General features: G+C 32.7%; 1 pseudogene; it reads right to left on the bottom strand.

The window, feature by feature from the left end:
* Positions 1-1,074: 1,074 nt before the first annotated feature.
* Positions 1,075-6,580, bottom strand: LOC132277204 ((E,E)-geranyllinalool synthase-like; annotated as a pseudogene).
* Positions 6,581-13,973: the final 7,393 nt, after the last annotated feature.

Genomic DNA, 13,973 nt, shown 5'->3' with positions numbered 1-13,973 from the left:
TATATATATATATATAGCATATTTCAAATGCTCTAGAAAAACCTTTCTGCTAGGCTTACACCAAAAGGCAAAGTGCATTTTGGTGACATGTGGTACCAAGTGGCGGAGCCTGTTGGGAGCGGTGGGGCCAACTATATATATATATATATATTTTTTATTTTTGGTATTATTTACATACAAGTTATCTGCATAAAACATTTAATAAAAACTTACAAAAAGATCCCTTATTTTTGTAAATAATTTGCCTAGCAATATTTTCAAATTTTAGTAAGGACTCATGTTCATGAATTAAAATTTAGAAAAGGCTCCTCCTTTACTATTGAATTTTTAATTATTTGTATTTTCTATACAAATTTTGATATTTACAAGAATGTCCTTACTGGTTCCCTAAAAAATTTACAAGAGGCTGTAAGAAAAACTTCAAAAATTAATAAATACCCCTATTTTGATATTTATTATTTTGATTCAAAATTTCTTTTCATATCCTAAACAATTATTTTGATTCAAAATTTACAAGAGGCCGTAAGCATAAAATCAATGTAAGTCGAACCTATATATAAAATGGGTAAGTCAGCTTCCCTGGTGCGCACATCATGAAGTATCCATTCTAAGGTTCGATTTCTCTTCATTTGGGGTTGGGGGAGGGGGGGGGGGGGGGGGGTCAAACCTATATATGATCCAATTATTTATATCCTGCATAAGACACTTTTAGATTAAATCAAACACAAAACCTTAGTTTCACCAATTGATTCACCAATTGATTCATATCTGCTACACGTATTACATAGAAACAAGACATGCAAACACATACGCACTCCAACTATTGTAGGCCTTAAAGTATATGGGGGGGGGGGGGGGGGGCGGAGGGAATGTAAGTCAAACCTATATATGATCCAATTATTCATATACTGCATAAGACACTTTTAGATTAAATCAAACACAAAACCTTAGTTTCACCAATTGATTCATATCTGCTACACGTATTACATAGAAACAAGACATGCAAACACATACGTACTCCAACTATTGTAGGCCTTAAAGTATATATGTAGCTAATGCTGATATCAAACTAATTCAAATAAAACATAAATTGAGTTTCAAAGGAATGAACACTTTTGGGCAGCCAAATTTTGAAATAGTCTTTGGAACAAAGTGTAGTCTAATGGTAAAAGTTCTAGTTCCATGTTTGAAGCTTTGACCAAAATGAGCCGAGTTGATGATCATATTTTCCTTCTTGGGTCTCGTCTGAATCGAAGGTAGAGTCTTCAAAGGCTTTGAGTTTGGGTATTCCAAAGGAGTGTAAATTGTTTTCATTATGTCTTGAAGGAGGTCTGTGTTGGAGTCGAATCTATTGCAAGAGTTGTAAAACATCTGAAATACTTTCAGACATGATAAATGGAGATCCTTACATGGTTTAGGCAAATCATTGAAGCCATCCATCAAAATATGTTCATGTAACTCTTTCTTCTTTTCTACCAATATCTAACTTGCATTAGTGATTGAGCTTTCAATGTATGCCCGTGGATTTTCTTTCAAATCAAGCAAACCAAGGTTCATCTTCGCATCCTTTTGTTCGCTCTGCACAATATATGAATATATATGATATTTTTTAAAATGCTTACATGTTATTAGTAGGCATTAATCCAGATGTTATGATCTCTCATCCAAAAAGAAGAAGCTAAGTGTTCGACCCCTGACCTTGTGGAGGTGTGTACATGTACATGAACTTTCTGAAAGAGAAAATGTTTACAAGTTCATGAAAAGGTACATTCATTAATTAACTAACCTGGTAGCTTTGAATATCATTCAACAAACGAGGAGTGACCATGAGCAATTTTGTGACAGGTTCATACAACGTGGGCTTGAGTAGTTTGTGAGGCAAGCTCGGAATCATAAAACACGAAGCCGAAAAAACCATAGTGTGTGTAGCAATCGATATCATGCCTGTTTCAAGGTATTCATCGATGAATGGTATATGTTCGCTCTTGCTCCATGTAGTTTCTGTTAGCCACGAAACAAATGTTTCACGCCACGTTCACACAAGATTTTCTAAATTATTTCGAGCTTTAGTTGATAATTAGCTTAAGAATTTGTTGAGTAATTAGTTGAACTACATATGCAAAAATGTGTACTATATCTTGTAGATCATTTGTTATGTCACACCCTTGTCGATGGAGTTGTTTTGCTGCAATGTCCCTTACAAAATTGTTAAGGGTATGAAAGATAATCTTACCATGGCCACTTAAGCCTTTACCATCCCATCTATTATAAAATAAAAAATATATATATAATGTGAAATAAGGAGAGCTAGAAAAACAAAGTACTATAGAAGGTGTTCTTAAGTAATTCTAGACTGAAAATAAAAGCATATATATATATATATATATACATATATACATATACACACCTTAGAACCACATTGGTTAATCACTATAACTCACTTAAAGAGCCTTCCATGTCAAAAAAACCATCAGCAACTGTAATAAGTATTGCACTCTTGGTAACTATCATTCGAACAGGGGAATTGTGAGGAAGAGAACTACTCACTGCATTGACGAAGTAGCAATAAGTAGTTTTCTCCATCCCAAATCCCATTTCACTAAGACCCCACTTCTTGGACCACCTATAAGAAATGATGAAATAGACAAGCCATTTTTATTAATTGCATGTTACTATATATGCATGAATATAACTATCATGTTTGTGTGTGTGTGTGTGTATGTATACATACATGTACCTTTTAAGTTCCTCCAATTCGTTCCTGTAGATTGATTGCCGAAACTCATAGTTCTCCACAGCAAGTTGCATTAGTTTGTCATTTTGAAGACATGATAACCTAACATTTTATAGTTTTTTTTTCATTAAAAATATCAATCATATTGTTAGTATGAAATTTAAAAATCTAAAGACTGACTTGTACCTATAGAAGGAGACCTTTCCAATGCACAGAGAGTGGACGTTATTAAATTCAATCCAGTTTCTGTGATCCAGATGATTAAGGCGAGCAATCCATGGAACTGTCAACGCATGCTCTATCTGTGCAAAATTATGGAGTCATATGATTAATGTGATTAATATACAGTAACTTTGAGTAGTACTATTGAATATTCATGCTTCACAAGCTTGCAAGACACTCCACTCTCGTATTCTTCTAAAATGAAATTATAAAAATAAGGGTTAAATGTAAAAATGTATAGTTCGGGGTTTTTTTTGCAATTTTTGTAGTTCAGAGGGGGTTTGTTGCTAATTAGCCAATAGTTCAGGGGTTTTATTGCATTTAATCCTAAAAATAATAATAATAGTTTTTTTTAAAAAAAAACTCGGAACCACACAAAGCATTTTCTAATATCATAATTGCCTTTACTATATATTCAAATTAAATGGTATTTGAGGAAATATGCATTTATCTTCTTTTTGTCAATTCCTAGTTGATACTCAACACATAAATCTTGCCTCAAAGAATTTTTTGCACTCAAGAGGAGTCAAACATTTGACCTTATGTTTCAGGTCTAGGCACAAGGCCAAGTTCTTTCCCACCTAAGCCAACCCTTTAGGGTTAATATACATTTATCTTACCTTGACTTTTCAAATAAAGCTGTCAAAAAAATAAATAAATAAAAAAAGAAAAAAAAAAGAGATAGACTACAAAATTTGTTTTTTTGACCATGACAAGAAGAGCACTTACATATCTCTTCGCCGCCTTCTACTTTAGAAGGAGATGAAATAATACTAGGTTAGAGCCATTGGTGATGGACTATTAAATTTGGTAAGTGCAAGAAACTTCAAGTACGATTATCAATAAAAAAAAAAAAGATTATAAGCTAGGAATAGAAAATTACCAATTTTTGAAAATTTGGTAACATGAAAAGATTATCGTTTATGTTTCCCAATGTACTCATGGATTTCTCAAGTAATTTCCTTAAAAATGACCTTGCCTCCTCTAGTTCACATTCTCCTGAGAACGTAAGTTCTGTTGCTCTATAAACATTATACATTGCACTCGTAAACACTTTAAAGTTTTGTTCTATATGAGCTACAACATCTTCATGGAGTAGAAACCAACAGAAAGCCCCTACACACTTAAATTTCCAAATTAGTGAAGTCATTTTCTATAGTATGACACAAAATTAAGGAGTATTTATATAATCAACATGAGAGTTCTGAAACTTGTGTGAACAACATACATGGGGTCACATTGTACCCCTGCATCCGCAAAAGCCTAAAAGTCAAAGCGTCCTTGTATATTTTTGCCGGTACTAATTCAACTTTTGTCGTTGGTGATTCTTGTTTCTCATACGTGCTGAATGATTGAGTTTCAAATTTGGAAAATACCAATGAGGTTAGTACATACATAACAGTCAGTACCTAACAATAATCGGCATATTTAGTAGGGTGTTGTTTCATAAAAATGAAAATTAAGTATTTTCTATTAAGCACTAACTATTAACTGTTTTAAGTTTCAATCTCCTCATTGTTTGGATCTTAATTGTATATATATGTATGATACAATACCTGTAGAGCTCTGATAAAGTGTTTTCGATGTCCTCATTGAAATGCTCGGACAACCCTAATCTTTGAATTTGGTTGACCATACAAACTTTACGTGCTCCTCATCCATGGCATACATTGATGGAACTGCACCAAAAACCAAGTTCAGAATTCTATATATACAGAAATTAATAAAGCCTTGAGAATTGGTTATATAAAATCATATATAGAATTAAGAAGCTTTTCATAACCTCCATGACCACATCTTTGACCAAGAGACACTAAGTAGTCCATGCACTTCTGATTTCCTGTAGGCATATAGGCGCGTGCTGTGGCAGATGGTGATTGGAACAACGAGCCATCTGATCCATTCAAGTGCATCATTATATCTTCTTGATCAATATAATATGTTGACGGCAAAGCCTCCAAATATGACAACAGTGGAGGATAATTGTATTTATCTGCAAGTTCTTCCCTACAAAAACAGCATGCATGTTACTGATTATATATATTGGTGTTCAACAATAATATTCACTACAATTAAAATTCAAATATATATATATGTATCTCTGTATTTATATTTATAGGTAAGAATTTACATGTCAAGAATCCGTTGCCCGTGGAAGAAGACATCCAACACTTCTCCTTTGAGCTCGTCAGGGAAGACAATTTCTAGACCTTTTGCTTGAGAAAGATCAAACATTGCAGGGAAAACAATAGAAAACCAACGAGGATATCCATCTTGCTTTGCTTTGAGAAGCATCTCCATGTTTGCATGAATAAATTCCAACCCTAAAATGTTAGATAGAAATTAATGACATGCTTATATCATCTCGTTAAATGATACTAAAAAATAAAATAAAATAATGGTCAGTGTGTTTCTTTTGATGATTTGTGGTTTTTAGTTTGCGAGTGAGGATTTTTAAAAAATAATAATAAAAAAAAAAATCATCTTTTTAATTTCAAAACTCCAAAAACGAAAGTAGATGAAAATGACAAAAGAGCAAGGCCCGAGCAGCTAGAAGTAAACGTCGGATCACGACTCATAATTAACTAAAAAACGGCGCGCACGTGGTATTACAGTATTTTTTTTTTTATGACAGTGATATTTGCAACTATACTAATTCTTTACGTATGAAAAGGTTATTTGCTACCATAGTATTCTTTTCTACATTGTAGTGTTGTGCAGGTACTTCTAACACAGTGGCATGCATTTGAACACATTTGTTCTATATTTCTTCATCTCCTAAAAATAATATGTTTTATTACTATTTGATTGCATAAAACCTAGAAATATATAATGACATTAAAAAGATATTTCAACAAATTTAAATCGTGTTTCTACATAGTAAGTGTGTTAAATAAAAATTATAGCACAATACAGCATAAATTCGTTATAGTAGTGAATTCAAACACCTCTTTTTTTAATTGAAAATTGTGAGTTATAGTCTCAGTTAAATGAGTGCCACTCCAAGGAATTGGCCAAGTTGGAAAAGACTTGGGTACTAGTGTCTCATGATATATCAGGTTTCAAGATCGATTCCTCTTAAAGATAAATAATTCCTTAGGAGATAATTCGAATTTTACGCGATCCGTGTAGGAGGCGTTTTACACAAAGTTAGTGGATTAGTTTGGGTAAAGTTCCAGAAGCATGGATTATCAGATAAAACAAAAAACAAAACAAATGAGTACGCGTGTCACTTGCCTAAGAAACAACTCTCTCTCTCTCTCTCTCTCTATATATATATATATATATATACATACCTTTCTTTATGTTTTTATCACCAAGATTCCACGTTTTGAGCACAACCATGCAAGCAAGAGTTACAGGAAGAGTATCAATGGTGTATTGATCCTCTCCCCAGAACCCTTGGTCTCTTTGGTCGTGGATAACCCAATCCAAGCAATCCTTGAACATGGGACAATCCCTTTGTTCAGGGTGTGGAATCATGGCTAACCATGCAGTGTCATAGGCCGAAGGAGAAACAAACGAGTAAAGATCAATAGGATTAGTACGACAAGCAGAGAACATCTCTTTTTTTAACTCGTTAACTAGGGTTTGAACTGAGGATGGTACAGAGTTGGATTCCATGGAAACAAAAAAACGAAGTTATATATATATATAACACAATTTCTTTATGTGTGGATGGGGTGTAGTAGCATTAAGAAGCAAACAAGCAAGTTATTTATAGAGAAATTTATGCATGCACGTAACGAGTAGGACCCACAAATTTATGATTTAACGTGGGTCCACCAAAAACAAAAACAAAGTTTTATATGTTAAATCTTTGGATAGGTGCACCAAGAAGGACGCAAGGAAGCTATTTATAGAGAAATAATGCATGCACGTAATAGTTTGTGTAGGACCCACAATTACATGGTTTATCGTGGGAAATAAATGGTGGACAAATAGGTTTAAGTCCTTCTCCGGTACAGCTAGTTCGCTGTGATAGTCTACGATGGAGGGCGGTCTTGGATCACAACAAGATTTTTCTTTTCTTTTGAAACTATCAAAATAAACAAAAGAATTTAACATTAATTAATACTTTCACTGACTACATTTATATTTTAATTGTTCTCGACAAGCTTTTATATTTTGAGAACGTTATATGAGAGTTTCATTATCTATACAACCAAATATATATTTTTTCAATAAATACATTTAAACTCTGACTCATCTATTGATCTCTCACTAGACTGCAATCGATTGTTTCACAATATTCACAGCAAAAAATGTCGTTTGTATAGTATGCAGCAGATGTTAAAGAGAGAAACAAAAAAGAAAACGAGAGTCAATTACGTACCTTGAATGTAGGGCGGTAAAGGGTGAGAAAACAAGAGAGAGACTTGACTATTTTACTTTCTTTAAGACCCAAAAGTATCAATATTCCGACAATAATATATACTGGGATATTTTAAAAATTGTGTGAGTGCATATTTAAGGTTTTAACAAAAGTTATGGTCATTATGATTTCATAAGCAACTTAATTCAAACAAAGATATTGATGATATGGTGTAATAGATATTGATGATATGGTGTGTAATATAGACTTGGAGATGAAATCATAGTGGGTACTAGTTGCACAAGTGACAACATGGCACATTTTTCACCGTTGGATGTAGGCTTGGTCCGGTTAATTGGAGATCAGAAAAAACTGTTGGAGAGGATCCGTGTCCCTTCTCCGACTAAACAAGTGACAAACATGGCACATTTTTCATTGTTGGATGTAGGCTTGGTCTGGTTAATTGGAGATCATAAAAACTATTGGAGAGGATCCATATCCCTTCTCGGACTAAATATCCATTCTAGGTTTCCAACCCTTTAAGCATACATGACTTTAATAGTTTTTCGTTATTAATATTCCAAAAATAGTCCTTTAAAATTTTAATTTGAAAAAAGATTGTAATATACTCACTGAAAAGTTAAACCAAAATGTGGAGCATCAATTGAAATTTTCAATCACAAAATCATTACGAGCTATGCTAAGCACAATTTTGATTGACACGACGGTATGAACACAATTGTTTGGTCATTATGCATTTTAAGATTTTTGGGCCTATGGAGCATAATAGTGATTTTCGTTTATGAGTTAGACCGTTGGTTTGAAAAGTCAAACTTTACAGTTGACCGTTTTGCCCTTATTTTAGGATTTTGGTGAATTAAGGTGTTGCAGAAAAGTGGTAACACCAATGAGGGTTGTACCCTAGGGTTTTTGTGTATTTCGGACACAATGGTGGAATCCATTCGTCGTTCTGACCATTGGATTGTGGGGTTGTAGTGAAATCTCGATTTTGTCCTTTTCAGGAGATTGGCCGGTGATCAACTAATCGGGCTCTAGGAAGTGTGTGGTGTGTTTGTTTCTAAGATTTTGGGATGTTCTGAGTGCAATGGTGAAGCCTAATTTCCAATCAGACAATCAGATTTTTAGTTTTTAGTTTTAACCGTATATGGACCTTACTGTTAAATGGACTTGGGAAATGGAAATTCTATCCCTTTCTTGTGGTTAGGTTGACTTGGAGTGAAATGAAGAGGCGAAAATGGGATGTCTACACTATTAAAATAATTTCTAAGAATGTAACAAAAATTGGGTGACTATATATTCACACACACTTTTATCCACTTCTAGGCTCAAACTTCTCTCTTTCTCTTTAAGGATGCAGAGGTTAATTATGTGATCATTGGATGAGGAACTTCAATTCGCTTGAGTCACTAATGGGCTTCACAATCGAATTCAAGTAACCATTGCTCATAGTTATATCAACTTTATACCTAGCGCACATAGGTGGTGCTAAATATGTTATATTTAGAAAATGGATGCTTATTATGGAAATTTTTTTTCTGAATACTTCAAAAATACCTACTATGTAGTACTCCTATTTAATATTTGGGTATGATACTTTGTCCGATCAAATTGGCCTACTCCTAGTCCGAATCTTATGTATAACTACCATGTAATTACCTAAATCGTTGATATTTTATTTGTGTACTAAATATACCAAAAATAAATATGAAAAGAAGCTGAAAAGGTTTTGACGACGCCTCTCTATCTCTCTGATTTCTCTATTCATCTTCTTCGTTCTGCTGCTTCCTTAATTCTTTCTCTCTCTGACTCATGGTTCTCTCTTTTTCACTCTGCAAAATTGAACAAAATTGCTTTAAAACTGAAAACAATTATTAATAAAATGAAATACGCATGTTTGTATGTATATACAATAGCAAAATTGCAACAAAATTAAAGCAAAAAGTAAATAAACATAAAATTCCTAAATTTAAGGGTTTGCCCTAACCCAGAAAAGCCCCAAAAATAGTTAAGCCCTTCAATGTTAAACCATGCAAAATTATACAGATGGGGTATTCCATCATAAGACTATGGTAAGACCATAATAAAATTGTACTTGTGCATCACCAATATTGATGGTCTCTACAATTACTAAAAATTAGGTTTATTTTCAAAAAAATAAAAAACTAATCATCAACAATAAAATTAGGCTTATTCAAAATTTACTTGTTCATCACCAATATTGATGAGTCTTTGCAATTACTAAAAATTAAGCTTATTCCAAAAAATAAAAAATAAAAAAAAGAAGGAAAAAAAAAAAAGTAATCATGTTCCCTCCTTCAATCTTGTTTTTTTTTTTCTTTTTTCAAGCAAACATATATGTTTATTTGTATTTTCCCCTTTGATTTTATGAATCAATAGAGACTTCTTAATGCTTTGTTTTTCCTTCAATTTTGCAAAGTGAAAAAGAGATAACCGTGAGTCAGAGAGAAATAATCAAGGAAGCAATGAAACGAAGAAGATGAATCGAGAAATCAGAGAGATAGAGATGGGTCGTCAAAACCTCTTCCATTTCTTTTCCATATTTATTTTTGGTATCTTTAGCGCGTAAATAAAATATCAACAATTTAAGTGATTACGTGGCAGTTACACGTAGGATTCGAACTAGGAATAACCCAATTTGATCGGACATAGTATCATTACTCTTAATATTTATTCATTATTTCTCGAACTAATGCATTAAGCAAAAACCTTCATGTCACTCCGGAAAATCTAACATTTTTTTTTTTCGCAAATATTAGATGTTAGTTAATTACGAAATTATATGCAAATGTTTGGTTAGTACTTTCGATAAATTTTAGAATGCTATGTTTCGACTCTCTGTATCTAATAGTATAATTTCGAATACTTTTTGTGTTTGTCCTGAAAAAAAATAAAAAATTATGAAATTATATCTCCCGTTAATACAATTTAATTTACCAAAAAAAGAAAAACAATAATAATAGTAATAGGAAGGAGAAGAAGTTGTCATATTCACTCCCACATGTAGCCCACGTTTACAAGACCTTTGCTAATTAGCACTCGCGTTTTAAGCCAATCTGGCATGCAACCATTTCACACTGGTTTACCACCAACACAACACCCGATGTAGTTCCCACCCGAAATGTCACATCTTAATTTCGCGACAAATAATTAATAGACTTACTTTTACATGATTCTATGATCATTTCGTTGCCTTACTGAAGAAAGAATTATTTTACACTATTATTGAAGGTAAGGCTTGCCCAATGTAAAATTGTTACATTTTGATATAGATGTATCTTACTTTAAAAATGAAAATAGTCTATTGATCCTCTTAAGATCTCACAATTTGATTCTTTGTTAAAACGTGACTTAACTAGTATCATATATATTTGAAAGAAAAACAATTAAATGCTAGTAGAATTTTCAAAACTATATTAATCTAGCAAGTTTCTCAACCTCAAAAATAATCCAAGACATTAGCAACACAATTATATAGATTTTTGTCTGTTAAGGACTTCACAAATGCCCTCACTTGACTATGGTTGATGGAACACCGCACGTTGCAGCCATTTCTCTAACCCATTTCACATTTCTGGCCCTTGCTTAGCTTTTGAACATGTGGTCTTTTTTTCTTTTCTGTTTTTGTGTAAAAGCACGGCCCCAATCGCACAAAATGTGAGGTGTAAGTGTTGTCATTTACCTACACACCCACTTATTTTTACGAGAACTTATCTCATCTCTCGTGCACTTTGAAGGAGCACCACAACCCCAGTAATGTTTGAGATTAGTAAAATGTCCCATGAGCATGACAGAAAACCCACATATATTTTTTTTTTTTGGGTTTCACGAAGGTGGTTGTGTCAAATAAAAGATGCTTTGTTCGTTGTGCAATTTAAATGGCGGCTTGTTACGTTTTCACCATCATACGTGAGTAGTGAGTGCTGTAAAATAATGCCATTCCTGTGAATGGACCTGTCCTTGTAGTCAATTAATTAAGACTATGAATATAGTTCACGATTTGTACCTTTGTTAGTAGCCAAAAAAATATTTAATCAATGCTAGCTGTATCGGATGTCCGGTAGTTGAGACTTGAGTTCATGACAGCAAGAGGCCAATTGGTAACTTTTCATGACAAAAAAGTATTTGGAATGTGTTAAATTGCATTGATTCTTCTTCCTAACTACATTCACGAACTTGTGGTACATGCAATATTTGTAGAACGTGAACTCAACGAGCCGACTTTTATCCATATAGAATTGGCAATCCCCACATATATATATGCTTTTGTTTTCCAATATTTGAAGGACCGCGTGTTTCCTTTCACCCTTAACTCTCTCCGGACCTGGATGGAAGAAGCAGAATGAATACAAATTTAACAGTGTTCTCATGCTTGAATTAATTAGCACTACGTCACTTTTACTTTTGCCCCTTAAAATGTTGCAGTATTTATTACTTTCAAATTAACAATTTTTGCATTTAGATTGAAGAAATTGAATGAAAAGGAGAAAGAGAAGGGGAATGTGCTAAATTGCATTGAGTCTCTTCCTAGCTAGCTAGATTCACAAAGACAATCAATTTGTAGAATGTATGAACTCAACAAGTTGATTTTTTATTTTTTTTCCTAGTTGGTACTTACACACTCCTCCAAATAATTGTTTGCACCCAGCAAAAATCGATTATTGGATCTTATACGTCACGAGACACTAGGGCTGAAGTCTTTTTCAACTAAGTCAACCCTTGCGATTTAACAAACTGATTTTTATTCACAAATAATTCGTAATCCCCACAAATGGTTTTGGTTTCAAATTTATGGAGGCGACATTAACATCTTTGCAGAATGGACTTATATTGTAGAGGTATCTCACAGAGAGTAAAAAAGAAGTCAATCACTTGTTGTTAGTCGCTGTTAATAAAGACCGTAGAAGAAACAGAATGAATACAAACTTAACTTCACATTATTTGCATAAACTATGATTACTTTTGAACTCGAACATGCATTCTCATGCTTGCACGGTAGATAGTAAAAATGCATGTCACTTTCACTCCGTGGCAGACCTAGAGATTTGTATGATAGGAGGCAACTTTGAACAATAATAATGTATAATGAGTATCATTAGAAATTAATTGGAGGCATATCTAAAATTTTAATTAAAAAGTATAGACATTTTAAAAAAATTTACAAAATATATAGATAATTTTGTAAATAAATAAAACTCAATGGGGGCGAATGGGTCCATGCCTGCTTTCACTTTTGTCGCTAAAAATGTTGTAGTTAATATTACTCTCAAATTAACAATGATTACATTTAGGTTGTAGAAGTTGGAGGAAAAGACCAGAAGAGAATAGAGTTTATCTCATGTTTGTTTTAAAATGAAAGAACTATAATATAACAACGGACTTATAGAGAAGAGAGTAGAGTTTATCTCATGGGCTCGTTTGGCAACCACAGTTATTTTGCGCCTTTACTTTTACCCGAAATAAAAGTAATGTTTCTATTTTAAGGGTGTGTTCAACACTATTTAAAAACTTGTTTGATAACCTAAATTATTTACAAGATTTTTAGAAGCAAAAATATGAAAGCATGTTTGGTAAATAGTGTTGCAAGTTTGAAAATTTGAATGGTTAGTTAAAAATGTTATTTTAGAAAGAAAAAAAAAAATCTTTCGAACAATACTTTGCTACAGTGCAAAAACAAACAAAAGCATCATTTTGATGCTTTCGATTTTGACCTCAATTTTGAAAGTACTTCGATACTATTTAAAAACATAGCAAATATTACCAAACATGTTTCGTACTTTTGTTTCGTTACAATGTACTAGCAAAAACAAAAAATACGAAGCAAAGACACTAGACAAACAGGTAAGGTTGTTTTGCTAATGCATGTGCTTCGTGTGTTTTGCTTTTGCTATTGTACTGTAGCGAAGCCAAAACATAAAACATGTTTGTAACATTTGCTTTTATTTGAATAGTATCAAAGCACTTCCAAAATTGATATCAAAATCAGAAGCATAAAAATGATGTTTTTGTTTGTTTCAGCATTATAGCAAAGCACTATTCCAAAAAAAAATCTAAAATGACATTTTTAACTAACCATTCAAATTTTCAAACTTACAACACTTTTTAACGAATATGCTTTCATGTTTTTGTTTACAAAAATCTTGTAGCAAATTTACATTACCAAATAAATTTTAAAATAGTGTTGAACACACTCTAAAACAAAAATGGATCAAAGAAAAGGCACGAAATAAAAGTGATTACTAAATGGGCCCTAAGTAATGATGCAAGTTGAAATACAATTTTCCAAAATGAAAACGTCATGAAGGTGACCCTTCTTGGACTTCTTGTATGCAAAGAGAATGTGAGGGAAAATAGCAACAAATGTGAAAGATGGAATTCAATTAATATACTTACCGCTTGATGTGACAATACTTCAGTATAATAGATACTTTTTCCCACCACAAATAACAATAGGGAGTAAACTAATGACAAAATATACACATACAATGAAAAAAATATATATAGAATAGGGAGTAATCCTGAACATACAAAATAACAATATGGTGTAATCCTGAACACACAAAATAGAATAAACTAATGAAAAAATATACACATACAATGAAAAAAAAATATTAAATAAATAAACAAGTTAGAGAATGATTGTCTTCTCTTTTTAGCCAAAAT

Source organism: Cornus florida, unplaced genomic scaffold, assembly GCF_030987335.1.
Source record: "Cornus florida cultivar Cherokee Brave unplaced genomic scaffold, ASM3098733v1 CherokeeBrave_3.0.0_Hap2_Chr01, whole genome shotgun sequence".
In the NCBI taxonomy this organism is placed as follows: domain Eukaryota; kingdom Viridiplantae; phylum Streptophyta; class Magnoliopsida; order Cornales; family Cornaceae; genus Cornus; species Cornus florida.
The sequence above is the reverse complement of the archived record's forward strand: the minus strand, read 5'-3'. Positions and strand labels throughout refer to the sequence as shown.